Below are 13,862 nucleotides of genomic sequence, written 5' to 3' on the forward strand. Positions count from 1 at the left end.
CCTCTCCCCTATATAATAATAATAATACACATAGTGTGTGCTGGGAGCTGTGTTATTCCACCTCATACATCACTGTACAGACCCCTCTCCCCTATATAATAATAATACCACATAGTGTGTGCAAGGAGCTGTGTTATTCCGCCTCATATATCACTGTACAGTCCCCTCCCCCCTATATAATAATAATACCACATAGTGTGATTTGGGAGCTGTATTATTCCCCCTCACTATTCCCCCCTCACTGTACAGTCTCCTCTCCCCTATATAATAATAGTACCACATATCAGTGTGTGCTGGGAGCTGTGTTATGCCCCCTCATATATCACTGTACAGACCCCTCTCCCCTATATAATAATAATACCACATATCAGTGTGTGCTGGGAGCTGTGTTATTCCCCCTCATATATCACTGTACGGTCCCCTCCCCCCTATATAATAATAATACCACATATCAGTGTGTGCTGGGAGCTGTGTTATTCCCCCTCATATATCACTGTACAGTCCCCTCTCCCCTATATAATAATAATACACATATCAGTGTGCGCTGGAAGCTGTGTTATTCCCCCTCATATATCACTGTACGGTCCCCTCTCTCCCCTATATAATAATAATAATACCACATATCAGTGTGTGCTGGGAGCTGTGTTATTCCCCTTCATATATCACTGTACAGTCCCCTCCCCCCTATATAATAATAATACCACATATCAGTGTGTGCTGGGAGCTGTGTTATTCCCCCTCATATATCACTTGACGGTCCTCTCCCCCCTATATAATAATAATATAATATATACAGGACACGTTACCTGGAATGGAATGTCTATGTCAGGAATGTCTATGACAAAATGGCAGCTAAAGCCCCTGTGGCCCCGCCCCCTCTGCTCTGTGACTGGGAGACTATAAGAATATGGCCGCCGGTCACCTTACGTGAGGACACCATTATACTATACATCTGTTACTCTAGTGATGAAGCTGAGAGCGGCAGGTGGAGGTGGCTGCTTAGTTACAGGACGTCCTTCCTACCTTGTGCCGTGTGATTGGCTACTCGCTGCTGCCAATCACAGCACTGAGGGGAAGGAGTGGAGCGGAGTGGAGGACGGTAGCTATGATAAGAGGGGCGGAGTAGAGAGGAGCCATAGCTACACGGAGATGAGAGGGGCGTGGCTATCTAGAGGGGCGTTTCTTCTAGAACGGCATCTTACGTTACTGGATACAGTGTCAGTAGGAGGAGGAGGCAGAGAGCGGCCATTGTTGTGTCTGGCAGCAGGTAATGGTGTTTATTTGTGTTATATAGGGGGAGCAGACTCCAATGTTATATATGACAGGTGCTGCACTGCAGACTGTTGTTATTATAATACAGCTTTGGCGCTGCATTAACATTATACAGGTAGGTTAGATTTCAGTGTAACATATATTACAGGTGGAGCAGACTCCAGTGCTACATATAATACAAACAGACCTTCCAACATGACTTCTTCCATCCGGTACCAAATGCTCTGCTCCTGGACGTCCTTCTTAATTGATGATTGCAGACACCTGTGGTGAAACACCCGTCTCATCTATTAAATAGTTCAACACAGGTGTCTGCAATCATCAGTTAAGAAGGACGACCAGGAGCAGAGCATTTTGTACCGGATGGAAGGGGTCATCTTGGACTGTAGGTACAACTGGAGCAGACCTATGTGCTGCATTACCATCATACAGGTGGATCAGCTTCCAGTGTTTCATATACTACAGGTGGAGCAGACCATTTTATTACTTATCAAATACAGGTGGAGCAGACGCTGGTGTTACATATAATACAGGTGGAGCAGTCACTGCTCGGTGGGTAACAGACTATAGAGAAAGGGAGGTGTCCGGTGCACTTAGACCCCCCATACAGAACGTAGCAGCTGTAGCTGGTGGTCAGTACCCTCAGTAGGTGGTTATTAGTGTTACATATAATACAGGTGGAGCAGACCCTGGTGTTACATATAGTACAGCTGGAGTAGACCCTGGTGTTACATATAATACAGCTGGAGCAGACCCTGGTGTTACATATAATACAGCTGGAGCAGACCCTGGTGTTACATATAATACAGCTGGAGCAGTCACTGCTCGGTCGGTAACAGACTATAGAGAAAGGGAGGTGTCCGGTGCACTCAGACCCCCCCCATGCAGAACGTAGCAGCTGTAGCTGGCGGTCAGTACCCTCAGTAGGTGGTTATTAGTGTTACATATAATACAGGTGGAGCAGACCCTGGTGTTACATATAATACAGCTGGAGCAGTCACTGCTCGGTGGGTAACAGACTATAGAGAAAGAGAGGTGTCCGGTGCACTCAGACCCCCATACAGAACGTATCAGCTGTAGCTGGCGGTCAGTACCCTCAGTAGGTGGTTATTAGTGTTACATATAATACAGGTTGAGCAGGCCCTGGTGTTACATATAATACAGGTGGAGCAGACCCTGGTGTTACATATAATACAGCTGGAGCAGTCACTGCTCGGTCGGTAACAGACTATAGAGAAAGGGAGGTGTCCGGTGCACTCAGACCCCCCCCATGCAGAACGTAGCAGCTGTAGCTGGCGGTCAGTACCCTCAGTAGGTGGTTATTAGTGTTACATATAATACAGGTGGAGCAGACCCTGGTGTTACATATAATACAGCTGGAGCAGTCACTGCTCGGTGGGTAACAGACTATAGAGAAAGAGAGGTGTCCGGTGCACTCAGACCCCCATACAGAACGTATCAGCTGTAGGTGGCGGTCAGTACCCTTAGTAGGTGATTATTAGTGTTACATATAATACAGGTAGAGCAGACCTTGGTGTTACATATAATACAGGTGCAGCAGACCCTGGTGTTACATATAATACAGCTGGAGCAGTCACTGCTCGGTCGGTAACAGACTATAGAGAAAGGGAGGTGTCCGGTGCACTCAGACCCCCCCATACAGAACGTAGCAGCTGTAGCTGGCGGTCATTACCCTCAGTAGGTGGTTATTAGTGTTACATATAATACAGGTGGAGCAGACCCTGGTGTTACATATAATACAGGTGGAGCAGACCCTGGTGTTACATATAATACAGTTGGAGCAGACCCTGGTGTTACATATAATACAGCTGGAGCAGACCCTGGTGTTACATATAATACAGCTGGAGCAGTCACTGCTCGGTCGGTAACAGACTATAGAGATAGGGAGGTGTCCGATGCACTCAGACCCCCATGCAGAACGTAGCAGCTGTAGCTGGCGGTCAGTACCCTCAGTAGGTGGTTATTAGTGTTACATATAATACAGGTGGAGCAGACCCTGGTGTTACATATAGTACAGCTGGAGTAGACCCTGGTGTTACATATAATACAGCTGGAGCAGACCCTGGTGTTACATATAATACAGCTGGAGCAGACCCTGGTGTTACATATAATACAGCTGGAGCAGTCACTGCTCGGTCGGTAACAGACTATAGAGAAAGGGAGGTGTCCGGTGCACTCAGACCCCCCCATGCAGAACGTAGCAGCTGTAGCTGGCGGTCAGTACCCTCAGTAGGTGGTTATTAGTGTTACATATAATACAGGTGGAGCAGACCCTGGTGTTACATATAATACAGCTGGAGCAGTCACTGCTCGGTGGGTAACAGACTATAGAGAAAGAGAGGTGTCCGGTGCACTCAGACCCCCATACAGAACGTATCAGCTGTAGCTGGCGGTCAGTACCCTCAGTAGGTGGTTATTAGTGTTACATATAATACAGGTTGAGCAGGCCCTGGTGTTACATATAATACAGGTGGAGCAGACCCTGGTGTTACATATAATACAGCTGGAGCAGTCACTGCTCGGTCGGTAACAGACTATAGAGAAAGGGAGGTGTCCGGTGCACTCAGACCCCCCCATGCAGAACGTAGCAGCTGTAGCTGGCGGTCAGTACCCTCAGTAGGTGGTTATTAGTGTTACATATAATACAGGTGGAGCAGACCCTGGTGTTACATATAATACAGCTGGAGCAGTCACTGCTCGGTGGGTAACAGACTATAGAGAAAGAGAGGTGTCCGGTGCACTCAGACCCCCATACAGAACGTATCAGCTGTAGGTGGCGGTCAGTACCCTTAGTAGGTGATTATTAGTGTTACATATAATACAGGTAGAGCAGACCTTGGTGTTACATATAATACAGGTGCAGCAGACCCTGGTGTTACATATAATACAGCTGGAGCAGTCACTGCTCGGTGGGTAACAGACTATAGAGAAAGGGAGGTGTCCGGTGCACTCAGACCCCCCCATACAGAACGTAGCAGCTGTAGCTGGCGGTCATTACCCTCAGTAGGTGGTTATTAGTGTTACATATAATACAGGTGGAGCAGACCCTGGTGTTACATATAATACAGGTGGAGCAGACCCTGGTGTTACATATAATACAGTTGGAGCAGACCCTGGTGTTACATATAATACAGCTGGAGCAGACCCTGGTGTTACATATAATACAGCTGGAGCAGTCACTGCTCGGTCGGTAACAGACTATAGAGATAGGGAGGTGTCCGATGCACTCAGACCCCCATGCAGAACGTAGCAGCTGTAGCTGGCGGTCAGTACCCTCAGTAGGTGGTTATTAGTGTTACATATAATACAGGTGGAGCAGACCCTGGTGTTACATATAGTACAGCTGGAGTAGACCCTGGTGTTACATATAATACAGCTGGAGCAGACCCTGGTGTTACATATAATACAGCTGGAGCAGACCCTGGTGTTACATATAATACAGCTGGAGCAGTCACTGCTCGGTCGGTAACAGACTATAGAGAAAGGGAGGTGTCCGGTGCACTCAGACCCCCCCATGCAGAACGTAGCAGCTGTAGCTGGCGGTCAGTACCCTCAGTAGGTGGTTATTAGTGTTACATATAATACAGGTGGAGCAGACCCTGGTGTTACATATAATACAGCTGGAGCAGTCACTGCTCGGTGGGTAACAGACTATAGAGAAAGAGAGGTGTCCGGTGCACTCAGACCCCCATACAGAACGTATCAGCTGTAGCTGGCGGTCAGTACCCTCAGTAGGTGGTTATTAGTGTTACATATAATACAGGTTGAGCAGGCCCTGGTGTTACATATAATACAGGTGGAGCAGACCCTGGTGTTACATATAATACAGCTGGAGCAGTCACTGCTCGGTCGGTAACAGACTATAGAGAAAGGGAGGTGTCCGGTGCACTCAGACCCCCCCATGCAGAACGTAGCAGCTGTAGCTGGCGGTCAGTACCCTCAGTAGGTGGTTATTAGTGTTACATATAATACAGGTGGAGCAGACCCTGGTGTTACATATAATACAGCTGGAGCAGTCACTGCTCGGTGGGTAACAGACTATAGAGAAAGAGAGGTGTCCGGTGCACTCAGACCCCCATACAGAACGTATCAGCTGTAGGTGGCGGTCAGTACCCTTAGTAGGTGATTATTAGTGTTACATATAATACAGGTAGAGCAGACCTTGGTGTTACATATAATACAGGTGCAGCAGACCCTGGTGTTACATATAATACAGCTGGAGCAGTCACTGCTCGGTGGGTAACAGACTATAGAGATAGGGAGGTGACCGGTGCACTCAGACCCCCATACAGAACGTAGCAGCTGTAGCTGGTGGTCAGTACCCTCAGTAGGTGGTTATTAGTGTGGAAGTGACAGAATACACAGAGAGACACCATAGTGTACACCGGGTGATGTATATGATGCACAGACGTCCTCTGTAATAGGCCCTGCTGACTCCTCACCTGTCTGAGGATTTCTTAGCTTTCTTTTCATTCCTCTAATTATCACGACCTGTTTAGAGCTCCCACTGCTCCCAGCACTTTCCAGCATCAGTCCTGAGGGAACCATGACCGTGCATGTTTTCCAGGTTTCCTCGCAGAATCCCCAGTGAGAGATTATCACCACCTGTGGATCGTTTAGAATGTGTCAGGCAGTAATTTAGCAAGGAGATATGGAAAAAATACTCTATTATATTAGGGATCAGAGATGGGAAACACTGTTAGATCTTCAGTGTGTAAGTGATTATCCTGCTTTATCATGCTTCAGCCTCTCCCCTGTGCTACACAAACATGGCCGGCAGGATTGTCACACATTTAACGTACATTCTACAGTGGTAGGCTAACTGTGGATTCCAGCATGACAGGGCATGCTGGGACTTATGCTCCCACTACAGCTGCGGAGTCACAGACTGTACAACACTGCTGACACTCAGTAATTATAGCAGATGTGGGAGCAGAGAAAATAAGATGGGTGATTACACCCAAGTCGCCCAGATATTAGGAGACAGAGGAATAGGGCAGTAGTGGGGGAGAGAGGCTGGACTGGGAGATGTGGTGCACTATCGGAGGGCATATACTAGGGGAGGGGGAGCAGAGAAGTAGGGTAAGGTGATGGGGGCAGAGACTTTATCCCAGGTTACTGGGGAGAATGACCTGAGGGTGGAATGAGGAGGAAAAGGTGGGTGGGCTGTGAGGGATCTGGCCTGGGGAAATATCTTGTCATATGGTGTTGTGTACTTGTGTATTTTATACTGTGTGTAGTAATCACTGGTTATCAGGTGTGTGACCTGTGTATAGTGATCAGTGTGTATCAGGTGTGTGACCTGTGTATAGTGATCAGTGTGTATCAGGTGTGAGACTTGTGTGTATAGTTATCACTGTGTAACAGGTGTGTGATATGGATTCGTGGAAGATTAGGGCTTAATAGTTACTCAGTATGTCATGTTTGAATATGTTACATGTACTTTGATATTTATTATAATTATTATATTTACTTTTAGACACGTGAGGAATCAGAGTCTTTACTAGAAGTCATTTGAGGGTGAGACGTGTCCTGTTTAAATCACGGAGGATGAACAAGGACAGGAGTCACATGACTGAGAGGATACTAAATCTCACCCTGGATATCATCTACCTGCTGACTGGGGAGGTGAGAGGGTCTGGGAGTATCACAGTGATATCACTTATATCTATAGTAATAATACAGGGACATGACTGGGGAGGTGAGAGGGTCTGGGAGGGTCACAGTGACATCACTTATATCTATAGTAATAATACAGGGACATGACTGGGGAGGTGAGAGGGTCTGGGAGGGTCACAGTGACATCACTTATATCTATAGTAATAATACAGGGATATGACTGGGGAGGTGAGAGGATCTGGGAGTGTCACAGTGACATCACTTATATCTATAGTAATAATACAGGGATATGACTGGGGAGGTGAGAGGATCTGGGAGTGTCATAGTGACATCACTTATATCTATAGTAATAATACAGGGATATGACTGGGGAGGTGAGAGGATCTGGGAGTGTCACAGTGACATCACTTATATCTATAGTAATAATACAGGGATATGACTGGGGAGGTGAGAGGGTCTGGGAGTATCACAGTGATATCACTTATATCTATAGTAATAATACAGGGACATGACTGGGGAGGTGAGAGGGTCTGGGAGGGTCACAGTGACATCACTTATATCTATAGTAATAATACAGGGATATGACTGGGGAGGTGAGAGGATCTGGGAGTGTCATAGTGACATCACTTATATCTATAGTAATAATACAGGGACATGACTGGGGAGGTGAGAGGATCTGGGAGTGTCACAGTGACATCACTTATATCTATAGTAATAATACAGGGACATGACTGGGGAGGTGAGAGGGTCTGGGAGTGTCAGTGACATCACTTATATCTATAGTAATAATACAGGGACATGACTGGGGAGGTGAGAGGATCTGGGAGTGTCACAGTGACATCACTTATATCTATAGTAATAATACAGGGACATGACTGGGGAGGTGAGAGGATCTGGGAGTGTCACAGTGACATCACTTATATCTATAGTAATAATACAGGGACATGACTGGGGAGGTGAGAGGATCTGGGAGTGTCACAGTGACATCACTTATATCTATAGTAATAATACAGGGACATGACTGGGGAGGTGAGAGGGTCTGGGAGTGTCAGTGACATCACTTATATCTATAGTAATAATACAGGGACATGACTGGGGAGGTGAGAGGATCTGGGAGTGTCACAGTGACATCACTTATATCTATAGTAATAATACAGGGACATGACTGGGGAGGTGAGAGGATCTGGGAGTGTCACAGTGACATCACTTATATCTATAGTAATAATACAGGGACATGACTGGGGAGGTGAGAGGATCTGGGAGTGTCACAGTGACATCACTTATATCTATAGTAATAATACAGGGACATGACTGGGGAGGTGAGAGGGTCTGGGAGTGTCAGTGACATCACTTATATCTATAGTAATAATACAGGGACATGACTGGGGAGGTGAGAGGATCTGGGAGTGTCACAGTGACATCACTTATATCTATAGTAATAATACAGGGACATGACTGGGGAGGTGAGAGGATCTGGGAGTGTCACAGTGACATCACTTATATCTATAGTAATAATACAGGGACATGACTGGGGAGGTGAGTGGATCTGGGAGTATCACAGGGATATCACTTATATCAATAGCCTTTCTCAGGTATAGTGTCAGTGCCTCAGTCTTCTCGTCAGCACAGCTGTAACCAAGCAGTATGTAGATGCTTTCAAATAATAGTATTAGTCCCTCCGTTCTTAAAGGACCTATGATAAGTTTAATATACAGTCACACCTAGAATCAACTCCAGACCTTTTACCTGCTTAATTGATAATGAAATAACGAGGGAATAGCCCACACCTGTCCATGAAATAGCTTTTGAGTTGATAGTCCCATTACTTTTGGCCCCTTAAAAAGTGTGAGGCACATATAGAAACCGTTGTAATTCCTACACCGTTCACCTGATTTGGATGTAATTACCCTGAAATTAAATCTGAAAGTCTGCAGTTAAAGCACATCTTGTTTGTTTCATTTCAAAGCCATTGTGGTGGTGAATAGAGGCCAAAATATGAAAATTCTGTCAATGTCCCAATATTTATGCACCTGACTGTATCTTTCTATTGATGTCTCCCTCAAAACACAGGAATACACATTGGTCAATAAGACATCTGGTGAGTGTGAGACACCCCCCAGCTATGCCTCCATCATGGTGCCTCCACCTCGCTCACTGATACATGAGAGAGACAATGACCAGAAGATCCAGGAACTCGCCAACAAGATCATTCAGCTGCTGACTGGAGAGGTGACTGCTGGGAATGGGACATTATACAGTAACACCAGGGGATGTGTCTGGGTGATGACCGGAGAGGTGACTGATGGGAATGGGACATTATACAGTAACACCAGGGGATGTGTCTGGGTGATGACCGGAGAGGTGACTGCTGGGAATGGGACATTATACAGTAACACCAGGGGATGTGTCTGGGTGATGACTGTATCATTGTGTGTGTCAAGTTCCTATAAGGTGTCAGGATGTCTCCATGCAGGAGGGGGAGTATAAAGAGGAACACAGGGGTCTATACAAGGACGTGATGATGGGATCTGTACACTGTATCAGCCGGAAGAGCACAAGCAGGTAGTCACACACCAGCTGGGATCTGTACACTGTATCCATAGGAAGAGCAGAAGCGGGTAGTCACACACCAGCTGGGATCTGTACACTGTATCAGCAGGAAGAGCAGAAGCGGGTAGTCACACACCAGCTGGGATCTGTACACTGTATCAGCAGGAGGAGCAGAAGCGGGTAGTCACACACCAGCTGGGATCTGTGCACTGTATCCGCAGGAAGAGCAGAAGCGGGTAGTCACACACCAGCTGGGATCTGTACACTATCCGCAGGAAGAGCAGAAGCGGGTAGTCACACACCAGCTGGGATCTGTACACTGTATCAGCAGGAAGAGCAGAAGCGGGTAGTCACACACCAGCTGGGATCTGTACACTGTATCAGCAGGAGGAGCTGAAGCGGGTAGTCACACACCAGCTGGGATCTGTACACTGTATCAGCAGGAAGAGCAGAAGCGGGTAGTCACACACCAGCTGGGATCTGTACACTGTATCAGCAGGAAGAGCAGAAGCGGGTAGTCACACACCAGCTGGGATCTGTACAATGTATCAGCAGGAAGAGCAGAAGCGAGTAGTCACACACCAGCTGGGATCTGTACACTGTATCAGCAGGAGGAGCTGAAGCGGGTAGTCGCACACCAGCTGGGATCTGTACACTGTATCAGCAGGAAGAGCAGAAGCGGGTAGTCACACACCAGCTGGGATCTGTACGCTGTATCAGCAGGAGGAGCAGAAGCGGGTAGTCGCACACCAGCTGGGATCTGTACACTGTATCAGCAGGAGGAGCAGAAGCGGGTAGTCGCACACCAGCTGGGATCTGTACACTGTACCTTACTCTGAAATTGCTTAACTTCCTGCATGCATCTAAAGCTCAGGCTGCGCAAAGCCATCGCATTGGCTAATTTATGCATGCCCCTGCAGCGGCGTTCTAACGCAATGGCATGCCTGCGTTTCGCCGATCACCACCTTCAAATGGCACTTCCTTTCAATCCTTATGCGGTGGGTCTGCGCACTCACTGCGATCACTTTCCCGATCGCAGTGAAGTGTTCATGCACGCGCACTGCGATGCATGAGCAGAACACAATTGATCGGGTGCATTCGTTTGCAATTTTGCGATTCAAGTTGAACCAGGCCCTGTATCAGCAGGAACAGCAGAAGGTAGTTACAGGTAGTTACACACCAGCTGGAATCTGTACACTGTATCAGCAGGAAGAGCAGAAGAGGGTAGTCACACACAAGTATACTGTATCACCTAGCATCGTGTGCAAACATAGTCTGGATAGCACTAGTAATCACCTAGCTGCAACTGCTAGGTCTGCCCCAGCTTTACAGTGTCAAAGGATGAGGATACAAGGGCACTAGGTCTTTCAGACATCTTGCACATCCACTGATGAACTTCCGCAATGCTGGAAAGAGGAGGAGACGTATTATATACCATCCTATTGGATGTGTTTTTATAAACTTGTAACTCGCTAAGTTAAAAGGAATTTAACCCACTGTAAGAGCTACCATGGAGAACATTAAATAAAATTAATTTTCAGGTACATAATTTGCTGTTTTCTCTGAAATCTAGTTTGGAGACAGTGGATACTCTGGGGCAGAGAGTGCGGAGCAGAGACACCAGCAAGAGTATGAGGGTTTCTGGGTAATATAAAGTGACCTTTCTCCTGTCACCACACTCTGTACCTCATAGTATCCAGTGTCCTTAAGAGGACTGAGAGAGAAGGATTAATAATGCAAGTACAAAAATCCAATATTTCATTATATCACCTGTGTGCATCTAATACAATTTTATTTTGTGGGTTATTTAGAGTGAAGATCTGAATGATATTATGGTAGAAGATACAGAGGGCGAAGAAGAGACGTATGTGACTGATATAAAGGCAGAGGGAGAAGAAGAGACGTATGTGACTGATATGAAGGCGGAAGATATAGAGGGAGAAGAAGAGACGTATGTGACTGATATGAAGGCGGCAGATATAGAGGGAGAAGAGCCGTATGTGACTGATATAAAGGCAGAGGGAGAAGAAGAGACGTACGTGACTGATATAAAGGCAGAAGATATAGAGGGAGAAGAAGAGACGTATGTGACTGATATAAAGGCAGAAGATATAGAGAGAGAAGAAGAGACGTATGTGACTGATATAAAGGCAGAAGATATAGAGGGAGAAGAAGAGACGTATGTGACTGATATAAAGGCAGCAGATATAGAGGGAGAAGAAGAGACGCATGTGACTGATATGAAGGCAGAAGATATAGAGGGAGAAGAAGAGACGTATGTGAGGGGTGATCAGCAGTGTAAGGAGGAGGAAATCCCTACAGATATCGGTACAGGTGAGTAATAAACACTTATTACAGAAAGAGACATATATTCTCTCTGTGCACAATGAGTGTTCAGTTAGATTTTAACCAGTGTATTATATGTGTGGTATTTGTATGTTCTACTAGTTTTGAGTGGATTTCCTTCCCCAATACAAAATGTACTAGTATGTTAAATGAGCCCCTATTACACTCCTGCTCTCCCCTCACATCATGTCATTGTATGTTACCAGCCCAGAGATCTGACCAGTCTCCTCCCCACACTCTCTGGTGTATCTCATACATCAGGAGCCATCAGCCCCTATTATACTCCTGCTCTCCCCCTCACATCATGTCACTGTGTGTTACCAGCCCAGAGATCTGACCAGTCTCCTCCCCACACTCTCTGGTGTATCTCATACATCAGGAGCCATCAGCCCCTATTATACTCCTGCTCTCCCCCTCACATCATGTCACTGTGTGTTACCAGCCCAGAGATCTGACCAGTCTCCTCCCTACACTCTCTGGTGTATCTCATACATCAGTACAAGGGATGTCACTATAATGATTAAATCACTGGTTAAGGTAATGAGACCCTATGTGACATTACCCATGATCCTCTTCCAGCACTACTACATGTGATAATAGCCATTATCTTCCTTGAGTAATATTATGTGACTGACTGGTTTACAGTATACTACACATCACAACACACGTCACACAAACTCCACCTTCTCACACACACACACAGAGCTATAACCACACACCCGTCATTGCTCAATGGCTCCCTCCAGTCTTGATGCTTGGATGCTCTGTACTGTTGCACTTTATCTGCTGACCAGTCTCTGTATCCTGCTCTGCCCTTCTGCTGTCTTCATCACTCTACTGTTGCCAGTCTGTGCCCTGCACCATTCCCATACCCTGTCCTGCTGCCTCCCCCGCTCTGTGCCCTGCACCATTCCTCTACCCTGTCCTTCTGCCTCCCCCGCTCTGTGCCCTGCACCATTCCCCTACCCTGTCCTGCTGCCTCCCATGCTCTGTGCCCTGCGTCATTCCCCTACCCTGTCCTACTGCCTCCCCCGCTCTGTGCCATTCCCCTACTCTGTCCTGATGCCTCCCCCGCTCTGTGCCATTCCCGTACTCTGTCCTGCTGCCTCCCCCGCTCTGTGTCCTGCACCATTCCCCTACCCTGTCCTGCTGCCTCCCCTGCTCTGTACTATTCCCCTACCCTGTCGTGCTGCCTCCCCCACTCTGTGCTCTGCACCATTCCCCTGCCCTGTCCTGCTGCCTCCCCCGCTCTGTGCCCTGCACCATTCCCCTACCCTGTCCTACTGCCTCCCCCGCTCTGTGCCCTGCATCATTCCCCTACCCTGTCCTGCTGCCTTCCCCGCTCTGTGCCATGCACCATTCCCCTACCCTGTCCTGCTGCCTCCCATGCTCTGTGCCCTGCAGCATTCCCCTACCCTGTCCTGCTGCCTCCCCCGCTCTGTGCCCTGCAGCATTCCCCTACCCTGTCCTGCTGCCTCCCCCGTTCTGTGCCCTGTGCCATTCCCCTACCCTGTCCTGCTGCCTCCCCTGCTCTGTGCCTTGCACCATTCCCCTACCCTGTCCTGCTGCCTCCCCCGCTCTGTACCCTGCACCATTCCCATACCCTGTCCTGCTGCCTCCCCCGCTCTGTGCCCTGCACCATTCCTCTACCCTGTCCCGCTGCCTCCCCCGCTCTGTGCCCTGCACCATTCCCCTACCCTGTCCTTCTGCCTCCCCCGCTCTGTGCCCTGCACCATTCCCCTACCCTGTCCTGCTGCCTCCCATGCTTTGTGCCCTGCACCATTCCCCTACCCTGTCCTGCTGCCTCCCCCGCTCTGTGCCCTGTGCCATTCCCCTACCCTGTCCTGCTGCCTCCTCCGCTCTGTGCCCTGCACCATTCCCCTACCCTGTCCTGCTGCCTCCCCCGCTCTATGCCGCCATCATTCTGTGTTGCTCTGTCCTATCGCTCTCCTTCCCTCTCAGCGGTTATATACAGTGACTCATTACCCTGTTGGTAACATGACTGGTGGGGCTGCTCTCCCTGAGGATGACCAGAGGACCATATAGAGGCTGCT

The 13,862-nt window shown here is 48.0% G+C and overlaps 2 protein-coding genes across 5 annotated transcripts in view; one reads left to right on the top strand and one right to left on the bottom strand.

The window, feature by feature from the left end:
* LOC148532448 (uncharacterized) overlaps positions 1-13,862 on the top strand; it is a 163,235-nt gene that overhangs the window by 56,779 nt on the left and 92,594 nt on the right. The window lies entirely within an intron of this gene.
* Positions 1-13,862, bottom strand: part of LOC148532449 (uncharacterized) — an 88,640-nt gene that overhangs the window by 10,773 nt on the left and 64,005 nt on the right. For 2 of the 3 annotated variants that reach the window (XM_088467816.1, XM_088467815.1), the window contains exon 1: positions 807-840. The exons of the other annotated variant lie outside the window; for it this stretch is intronic. The gene's annotated coding sequence lies outside the window, so the exon portion shown is untranslated. Of the gene's footprint in view, positions 1-806; positions 841-13,862 lie in introns of those variants that run through there. 3 annotated transcript variants of the gene reach the window in all.

Source organism: Taudactylus pleione, unplaced genomic scaffold (genome assembly GCF_031769625.1).
Source record: "Taudactylus pleione unplaced genomic scaffold, aTauple2 ptg000076l, whole genome shotgun sequence".
Lineage (NCBI taxonomy): Eukaryota > Metazoa > Chordata > Amphibia > Anura > Myobatrachidae > Taudactylus > Taudactylus pleione.